General features: G+C 37.1%; 1 long non-coding RNA gene across 2 annotated transcripts; it reads right to left on the bottom strand.

Moving 5' to 3' along the window:
* Positions 1-267: 267 nt before the first annotated feature.
* LOC144220141 (uncharacterized) lies at positions 268-7,900 on the bottom strand. 2 transcript variants are annotated; one of them, XR_013331643.1, is made up of 4 exons: positions 7,798-7,900; positions 4,143-4,274; positions 3,050-3,207; positions 268-747 (listed from the first exon to the last, which is right to left on the bottom strand). It is a non-coding gene; the product is annotated as an uncharacterized LOC144220141 (long non-coding RNA). The 2 variants fall into 2 exon arrangements; XR_013331642.1 differs by lacking the exon at positions 4,143-4,274.
* Positions 7,901-9,942: the final 2,042 nt, after the last annotated feature.

Genomic DNA, 9,942 nt, shown 5'->3' on the forward strand with positions numbered 1-9,942 from the left:
TGTAATTTTTGGTTGACTCAGCACAAAAATATCAATCACCTTAATCTGCCTGGGGTCAAGCTGTCTGCTAAAATGCTGGATAATTTTGATATTCAGTTTTATCCCTGGACTAAGTTTCTTTTAATTAGAAAGAATAGTTGAGTAGTCAATGTTATGGTGACTTAACCCTTTTAATACATCTCTTTCTATTTGTTAAAAATTCATGATTTGGTCTCAGAACTCAGAAAGGAGAGCAAAAAGATTATAAAAAAATGTTTACATCTATATGTAGTAAATATAAAAATATTTATATCTAGATGTAATATCTAGGTGTAATATTTATATCTAGATATAAGAGTTTTATATCGCATCTGTCTAGAGTTGACTTGTTATAACAAAATCCTGTGTAACTTCGTGGGCTACTATGGAGAGCTTGGCCCTGCATCACTGATGTATTTGTCTATTTGTGTTACCAAAATCCACGCCTGGTCGCGCTGTTGGCTTTGGGCTCTGCAGGTTGCCTACCCAATAACCATCCTTCTGTTCTTCCTTGCTATCAAAACTGCAGTTGTCTTTTGGGAATTATTTGCTTTCCTGAACTTCTTTGTGGCTGTTGGTGACATTGTGAACACTTCAGGCCAATAAGATATAAATGACTGTAATTTAGGGATTTCTTAAAAAATTTTTGTTTTCCTGGTGTAGGATAACTTCTTTCATTTCTTGTTCTCTTCTACTTTTCTTCTTCTCACTTAAAATGCAGATATAATCCTAGAGGTGGAAGAGACATTTTGTGAGCACAAACATTGAGGCATAGTAAAGATAAGTTTGAAATGGAAGATTTGAGCCAGATGTAGAGGATCTTGTATGTCAGGCCATGAACTCTGAACTTTTTCCAGTGGGCCAGGCAGAGCCAGCCACTGGCAGGTTTTAATTGTAAGAGTGGCAACAGTGGCAAGGTTTTAATTGTAAAGTGGAGTATGGGGTCAGTTGTAGAGAAGGAAGATTCTCCAACAGAATTGCAGATTAAAGACAGGAACATGAGGAGGCTGGACTTTAATTAAAAGACTGTAAAATGGTATTCTGAACCATATTACAGTGAACTACTGAGTCAGTAAGTAAAACTGGGCTGGAGTCTGCTTGATATGAAATTGAGTGTTAATAGAATCTGGTATCTGATTTTAAGTAGAGATGCAGGATTTAGCTAAAAAGCCATTATATATGAATGTTTGGTTTTTAATTCCTGCTTTGCTTCTTCCCCTTCTTCTACCCCCTCCCTCTCTCCCTCTGTCTCTTCTTCTCTGTCTCCTTCCTTCCCTCATTCCTTTCACCCTCCTCTTCATAGCTTTATTCCAAACCAGGAATGGTTATCTTTGGGAAACATAGAGGTTTCATTTTATGCATGTTCACACATGCACTCATTTAGCCATTGAGCTAGGGTAAAATCAATGGAGAGAGCAATTGAAGAGCTACTATCAGTAGGCAATTATGCCTTATGTGAAGGAGTTCTTTAACTTTAGCTTGCAGTCCCCAAATCCCTCTTCTTTGGACACATGGTATTGCAAACCTGATTGTTACAGGGCACCATAACCTCCTGACCCCACAGTGGCAAAAGCTTGGCAGGCAAAATGGTGGATCTTATGTTCTACTTTCTAATGCTGCTGTCTAGTCTGGTGTGAGTTTTTGATGGGAGATAGCCTAGATGTGCATAAATTAAACTGACTTCTACTTCCTGCTCTGACTCTTCACCTTCCAGATTAAGAAAATCACTGTTTTTTGCTTGTTTGTTTGTTTTTTGCCTGCTGCATATTTGGAAGATATTCAGCTCTGTTGTGGTGCACATTCAGTTGATTATTATTTGAGGGTTGGGCTTGGAAAGTGAGAACATTGCTGTTGCTCTTTCTGGAGACAGTCAGAAACAAACAAACCAAGAAAATCTATAGGCTCCTAACAGATGGGTTTTAGAAAGTAGGTCATGTTATGAGCCCACCAACTTTGATGACATCCTTGTAACAGAAACTAGATTCCTAAGTGTCAGGACAATACAAATGAGGTTCTAAAATGGTCTCTGGATCTGTTACAGCTTCCAGCTACAGCTGGGAAAAAAGTTGGGAGGGAGGTCTCTAAGGATTCAGGAAAGTAAAAACCATGCTGGGAAACCCTGAATTCATTGCTCTGTCTCACTCCCCCTCCCCTCCGTCCCCTGAAAGAGATTGGGATTGACTTAGTCCTGAAGGAATTAAGATGATACGGAGATTTCAGAAAAAAAGTGTGTGTGTGTGTGTGTGTGTGTGCATGTGTGTGTATGTGTGTTAGATGGTGTGAAGACCATTTTTCTTCTTTTCAGTGAGAAACTTACTCAAACAAGGCATATGAAGCCTAAATAACTAGACAAAGAGATTGTTGCTGCTTTAAGATGGTCTGTTTCTGTCAACAGAAAAGCTAGATGGGTAAGGCCTATGAGGAGGGAAGAAATCCACTCATCTTCTTCCTGGCCTGGGATGTATATGCCAGGGAGCCCTTTTTATTAATAGAATTATGTACAGATCAAGTTGATAAGCCTGGAGCTCAGAGGAAGAGGATTATAGGTCTATGAGACCTTGTAAGACTAAGATAAAGTACCCTTGTGTATTTTCCACTCTTCAGCCCTGGAGAGGGGGAAATAAAATACCTTCGTAGATCCAAATATCTGTGGTTTCCCAGGCTTCATGCCTCATTGCTGAGTGAGAACAACAATTGGAAACCAGGAGGCGCATTTATACATCAACACAGTTTTGCCTCCAACAGAATGAAGGATGAAATGGCCTCCCCTGATTACGTCTTCTTGATTGTTTGGCTGACCCAACTGCTAGTCCATCGGAAATCTGTTTCCTGAGCTCAACTCCCTCAAAACATTGTTGAGCTAGAAATGCTCTTCCGTTACTTTTTGTCTTGTCTGAAGAGTATTTGCCCTTCCTCCCTCCCTCATGATCCATCTACGGCTGAGATCCATAAATATTTCTTCTTTTATTGCTTTGTCAACTTGAATATAAATTTTGTCCTATGCAGAAATTTAGCATTATAGGCTATTTACCAGGCATTGCTCACACTTGTTTGCTTATATGTTGATTTTTGTTCTGTTATCTTCTTACATCAGTTCTTCAGTAGAATAAGTCCACCCTTACGAAGATGAGTGATTTGAGCCTTCCTTTTCCAGTCAGCCTGACAGATGTCAAGTATTTCATGTTCATACTGGGTGAGAAAAGAAAAAGCAAGACAATATATAACATTAGCAATAATTACTGCATATAGTTTAAAAAATATATACATACTATATCTTGATAGTATTTGAATGCACTGGAATTGTTCCTGACCATACCTACTGCCTCTTCGTCTTACATAAAATTGCTGTGGGACAGAGCTTTGCCTGGTGTGTGGAAGCTATTGTCCACTTGAGGTAGAGTGGGTCATACCTGAAAATCTTAAAGTATAACTGTTATTGTGTCAGTGGCTCTTGTACTTTGAATAACAAAACTACTATTCATGCAGTAAACACGCCAATAAAAGGAGGTCAGCAAGAAAGACTCAAACTGCTGACCCATAGCATGTCTTGGACATTTTATGAAGAGAAAGAACCTAGACTGAGGGTGCGAGGATTGGATGCCCAATGATTATCCACTGGGGGGAAATGATATGCTATTCACCATGCAGTCACTCAGGATCCATCCTGTAATAGTTCTGTGGGAAGAGTAACAATGATTTAAGACACTTGATTCTACCCTAGGTTTTAACAGGAATGTGTATTTTGTAATGTCATATGGATTCATCCATCTTTCCTATCCTTATAAATAGAGAATAGAAACCTCCGAAGCCAAGGAAAATCAAGGAACATTGATAATCCACATAACTTAAATTCTCCTGGACTTTGACTTCCTTATCCATCTATAAAATGACCTGAATTAGCATGTTTTTCGTCTGACATTTTCAGATAGTTCTTTAGGTTCAGTAGGTACAGAGGAAAACATTTGGTTTCTGTATAATACTCTTATGAAAGGAGCTTTGTGCTAAATTTTCAAATGCACATCCAGGTCCTAACACTTTCTAGCCTTGAGACTTTGCATGCTTTCGTTAACTCCTCTGAGCCTCAATTTCTTAATCTGTAAAAAGAGAACAACAATAGTACCTACCTCATAGAAATATTGTGAGATTAATTCATCTCGTCAATGTGAACCAGTTAGAACAGTGCCTGGTACATAATCAGCAGCATTATGTAAGCACAGCATCACTAACTTAAGTATATACACTGACCAACGGGATTTCTATAAAGGAGAAGTTTGGGTGCCATTAGATATGAAAAATGACCATCAAGTTTTCTAAGGTATCTGACTAACTAGAATTAGCAGAGAAAGCTGCCATTATACCAACTCTACAGTATATGGTATGGAAACTATTATATCTGAGACTATTGTATCTTTATTATAAAGGGTGTTCATTTGTGTATCAATTTTCATTTGGGCCATTGAAATATGGAGTGAACTTGAACATTACCTAAGATGGCTTAGATTCTACACTTAATCTTAGCCAAAAGGCCGATAAAATGGCTTGGATTCTAAACATAGGTAATTCTTAAGCATGGGAGGTAGAGAAACATACAATAGTAGGCATCTTTCTTACATGTCCCATGGTCATATTTTCTTGGGGTCTCGCAGGTATATTATGAAAATACCTACACAGATCAATCTTATAGGCTGCTTTCTCACCATCTCTAACACCTTCCCCTTGAGTCTAGCTGTGAGTCCCTGGGAAAGGTGACATGCCCATTAGATATTACCAGATGTGTGTCACTACTATATTTATCAGTTAACTCACTACTATATAACATAAAATGGAATTGGATTTTAAAAATTGAAAATCACAGAGACACCTGAATGGCTCAGTCAATTAAGCATCCAACTTTGGCTTGGGTCATGATCTCATGGTTCTTGAGTTCAAGCCTCGTGTTGGACTCTGTGCTGACAGTTTGGAGCCTGGAAGCCTGCTTCAGTTTCTATGTCTCCCTCTCTCTCTGCTCCTCCCCTGCTCATGCTCTGTCTCTCTCTCTCAAATATGAATTAATGTATTAAAAAATAGAAAATCACAGAATCCAAAAAATGTTTGGCTGCTGCTTCCCAAATGGATTTGTATATGATTCTGTCATATTTGCTAACATTGGTAAACAACCTAAGATTACTTCAGTTTCTACTTATTCAACCACCTTACTTATTTTTAAGAATGGGATCAATAATAATGATAGTACGTTTCCTCTGCTCAGTGAGTTGGACATTTCAGTATGGAAGTGGTCACATATGTTTAAAAGAAATATACCCAGACATAGTCATTAGCCATACTTATCAAGATGTTGAAATCAAGTATAGAATCTGTGCAGAATTAGAAATCCAAATCCATCACTACTGAATGTGATAGACTAATATTTGGAGGATCCTAATTACTAGGTTCAGCTTTTAATGGCTTTTAATAGAGTGCATGCATTAAATTGTTCTATTCAGTATATCAACAGAATCAATATGAATGAAGATTGATATTCAACTTGGTAAATATTTATTGAGATAAATTCTAGGAAAAACAACAATCTCCTCCATTTGCTAGATTCCAAAGAAGCATTCCTTTATGAAAACTGGCAAGAAATGAATTAAGGAAGATTTGGCAAAGCAGGTAAAATATGATAATTTCTGGGTCTTAGAATTTTCATTTCATTACTTTTGGAATTCAAACTTCTTAAGTTTGTCTCACCAAGTTCCAATAGTTGGTGGGGTCAATGTATTTTTGTAATAAATAATTAGGTAGATAGTGATCCTTGAAGGTACAAATCTGGGTGAAGTGGAAACCGACTTTCTCTTCCTTTGTGCTCTCTTTTTGTAAAAACTCTGAACTATGCAAATGACCATGGCTTTAAATTTCATGATCATCATTTTCACAACAGTCCAAAGACGTTTTATACACAAGCAATTATCTAAGATTAACACATACATCCAGCTTTATAAATCACAAACAGTAGTGTACAAAGCTGTTTGCCTACAGAGACAGAGTTAGCATACTTTGTTTAGACATAAAGGGATCATTCTGCATGTTATTTATTCATTACTTTAACCATATTAAATGAATAATGAATATGAGGCTTTCTCCTATGGGCTGGGAATAGAAGTAAATGGTTACTGCCTCCAAGAAATTTATAATTTAGTACTCTAGGGAACAACTACAGAAATAAAAAGTTGGAAATACTATGAAAAAAATACATGTGGGATTTAGTAGGGTTCAAAGGAGTACGTGATAATTTGGTCAAAAACAATTTGGTTGAAAACAAATTAAGTATATAGTTAGTAAAATAATGAATTGGTCAGAAATTAATATTCCCAATTACTTCTCTTTAATGTATTGGTAATTTTGTTGCACGTGGGAGCAGTTTTTCAAATTTGTTATTAGTTAGACATAGTTGCCCATAATTTTTTGAGCATTTACTCTCCCAAAACAAATTAAAAGTTAAACAAAAACAAGGGGGAAAAAAAGGAAGAGAAAGGAAAAGAAACCAACTCAGAGCAAGGAGATAGTCAATCCTAAATCCCACTGGGGTAGGTAGGGACACAAGTAGGGTATGGTCATCCAAACCTTCCTAGAAGTGATGTTTAAGCTGAGTTTTGAAAGATGGTGGGTGCTTTCCAGGTAGGTAAGAATTAAGGATGGCATGGGGGAGGGGTTGCAGAAAACCATTTTAGGCAAAGGGAATTGCTCTTTGTCCAGTTTAATGAATTTTTTCCTTATATTTATTCTATTTTGCTTACCTCTCCTGAGACATATAACATGAGCACCCCTAATCTTAGTTCAGGGCAGCCAGAAGACCTGGTGAAGCTGCATCAAGCATGGGTGACTGAGATCAAGACTGCAGAGATGGGGACTGAGGCCAGAGCAATAGGGGAATTAGAACAGCAGGTATCTAGGGAGTAGAGAAAGGGCCAGATTCTGCAGATAGCCTGGAGGGATGCATTCCTATGCCTTTAAGGCTGGGTTACTATAGCAACACTGTTGTGAGTATACTAAGCATTGGAATAGTAGTGAGGATAAATTGAATCTACATCTCTAGCTCTGAGCTAAACTCTTTAGAAAAACTGAGGTAGTTTTAGGTCGTATGTACCCATTGATGACCAGTTGAGGCAGAGCCAAACTTTCTCTGGAGGAATGTTTTCCCAAGTTAGGACTATTGGAGTTTAAAAGAATAATATCAAGCTTTGAGTTCACATGTAAACGCACTAGAAGGAAGGCCACTGTGGAGGAGAGTTGGTAGAAAGAACAAACAGTAGATTTGGACCTCCATGGACTGCTAAGTTTTAGATATTTAAAGACAATAAGAATGCAGTTATAGGGGCGCCTGGGTGGCTTAGTCGGTTAAGCGTCCGACTTTCGCTTAGGTCATGATTTCGCGGTTCGTGGGTTCGAGCCCCNCAGTTACAAAGACAAGCATGCAACAAAAGACAACCAAAGAAGAATCAAATTTTAAAAATAAATTAATTTCTAAAATCCCAATGGATCAGTAAAATAGCAGATTAGACAAAATTGAAGAAAGAATTAGTGAACTGGAGTTATGTGAAGAATCTACCTACAATACTGCAGAAATTTAGTAATATAAAATGTGTAAGCAAAATTGAGAAATGTAGAAGATGGAAACAGGAGGAGGTCTTACAGCAGGAGTTTAAAATAATCTACTAGAGAGAATGGAGGAGATGGAATATATAAGTAATAACTGTACATTAGAACTAATAAAAAAAATCATGTCAGAGGTGGGATTCACACCTGGAAGTTGGGCCCTGATTACCAGGCTCTTAACTCTCCACCTTATTTCTTATCCAGCTATGATATTCTTCTGTTAAGATGTGTACGGTCTGCTGTGGTAGGCAGTCAGAATGTCAGAGCAACATTCTAAGTTGCTGTGGTAGCTGTGTGATGGTGTCATGGAAGATGATCTCCAGTTCTCCCAAGTAATTAAGAAAGGGGCTTAGGAACAACTCAACCCATATTCCTGCTCAGAGATGTTAAAAACTGTACTAGTGACTCCAGAGTCTCTGTGGCTATACTGATATGAGACATAGACTTTAACTGTGATTTGAGGCAGAGGCTCAATTCTTTCCCTGTGAAACTCAGCTATCTCCCGGGGTTGCCCTGTGGCATGTTCAGGTAACATATGGTGTTTCACAAACACTAGAGTGCTGTAAAATACTGAATTGATATTACAGAGACACTCTAGGCACTCAGCAAAAGAGAGGGTTAAAAAAATGAGATGTCAAACTACTTTGTCTTCTTACATTTGTGCAAAATTAAAATGACTCTTTAAAGAATCCAATTTGGATAAGCCCATGTCAATACTACTGATACAAGCCATCACTAATGACTAGATTGATAGCTCAGGAGGGCCAGTCATTTCATGTTCACTGTGCATCATGCTTAATTCGCCAAAAGGAGTTTGTGTGTATAATTAATGTGCTTTTCTTCCCGGCTTCATCTGGAAACATGTAAAGGGTCTCTAGGGAGTTCTGTAAGTTAGAAACAATTAATAAAATAAAACCACTTAAAAAAAAAAAAAAGAGCTAATAAAAAAAATCATGACTGTATACCTCCAAGGAGTACAATAAATATAGCTCAAAGAGAATAAAGAAAAAGAAAGCTATCCTAAACACATCATAGTAAAACTTAAGAACACCAAGACAAAGAGAACATATAGAAAGTAGCCAGAGAGAAAAGGTGGGTCACCTGTATAAGAACAACAATAAGAATGGCATCAGTCTTCTCAACAGCAATGCTGGAAGCTAGTAGACTGTGGAATGTTGTTTTTACAATGCTGGTAGATAACAACTATCAACCTATAATTCTGCCCCCATCCCCTCAAAAAACTATCTTTCAAAAATGAGGGTAAAATGAAATTTTTTACAGATACAAAAATTCAAGAGCAAGAGAATTTACTACCAAGGATTTTGCTCTAAAGGAACTCATAAAGGATATATTTCAAGAAAAAGGAGACTGATATCAGAAAGATGGGCTGAGATATAAGAAAGAATGATGAGAATTAAAATGATAAACAGGTAGGTAAATTGGACATTGTATAAAATAAAATAACTGTACAATTTATGGTGCTGCAAAAAAAAAACAACAGGACTTGAGTATTAGAAAACAGTTTACAAAAGCAGTGAGGGGAGACTAATTATTCTGAAATTTTATGTTGTCAGAAAGAATTCAAGATACTTAATTTTATATTTTGTTAAATTAACTTATGCTTACCAAAATTTTGAGCATAACCACTAAAAGAAAGTAATAGCCATGAGCTCGTAAATGTGTAACAATTTTCTCTCTGAAAATAAAGCCTTGATTTGTGGCGTTTGCCAATTTCTGTGCTGTAAATACTGCCACAATGGCCAATTTTAGGCTACCAACATGAACTTCACTGAATGTGAAGTTAGGAAGAGATGTGCACAATTGACTCTCATGAGTTACTACAAACCAGCTCCAGCTCATCAGTGAATAAAGTATATAAATCCCAAAGCCATAGAGAGAGAAAAGTGAAATGTGGAGGGAAAAACCCAAAAACCTCAAGTTAAAATAGCCAAGAGAGGAATAAAGACATAGGAAAAAGTGTTGCAAATTGAAACCAAAAAGTTAAGATGATTAAAAACACATTTGAATATATCAATGATGACAATAAATGTAAATGGGCTGAAAAACTGAGCTATTGTCTATCTATAAAAGACATACCCAGAGCAAGAGTAATCACAGAAGATACCTAGAAAGACAGGCAAGTGAGATAACAGGAAAACCAAGAGAGTGTTGTGTTCTGGAAGTCAAATTAATGAAGTATTTTAAGAAGGAAAGAGTGATCATTTTAATAGAGGCCAAGAGTTCTCATTCAATATCTATGTTTATTTCAAGCTTCTCTAGGTTAGATAGGCA

The sequence above is a fragment of the Crocuta crocuta genome, unplaced genomic scaffold (assembly GCF_008692635.1).
Source record: "Crocuta crocuta isolate KB4526 unplaced genomic scaffold, BGI_CrCroc_1.0 scaffold9, whole genome shotgun sequence".
Lineage (NCBI taxonomy): Eukaryota > Metazoa > Chordata > Mammalia > Carnivora > Hyaenidae > Crocuta > Crocuta crocuta.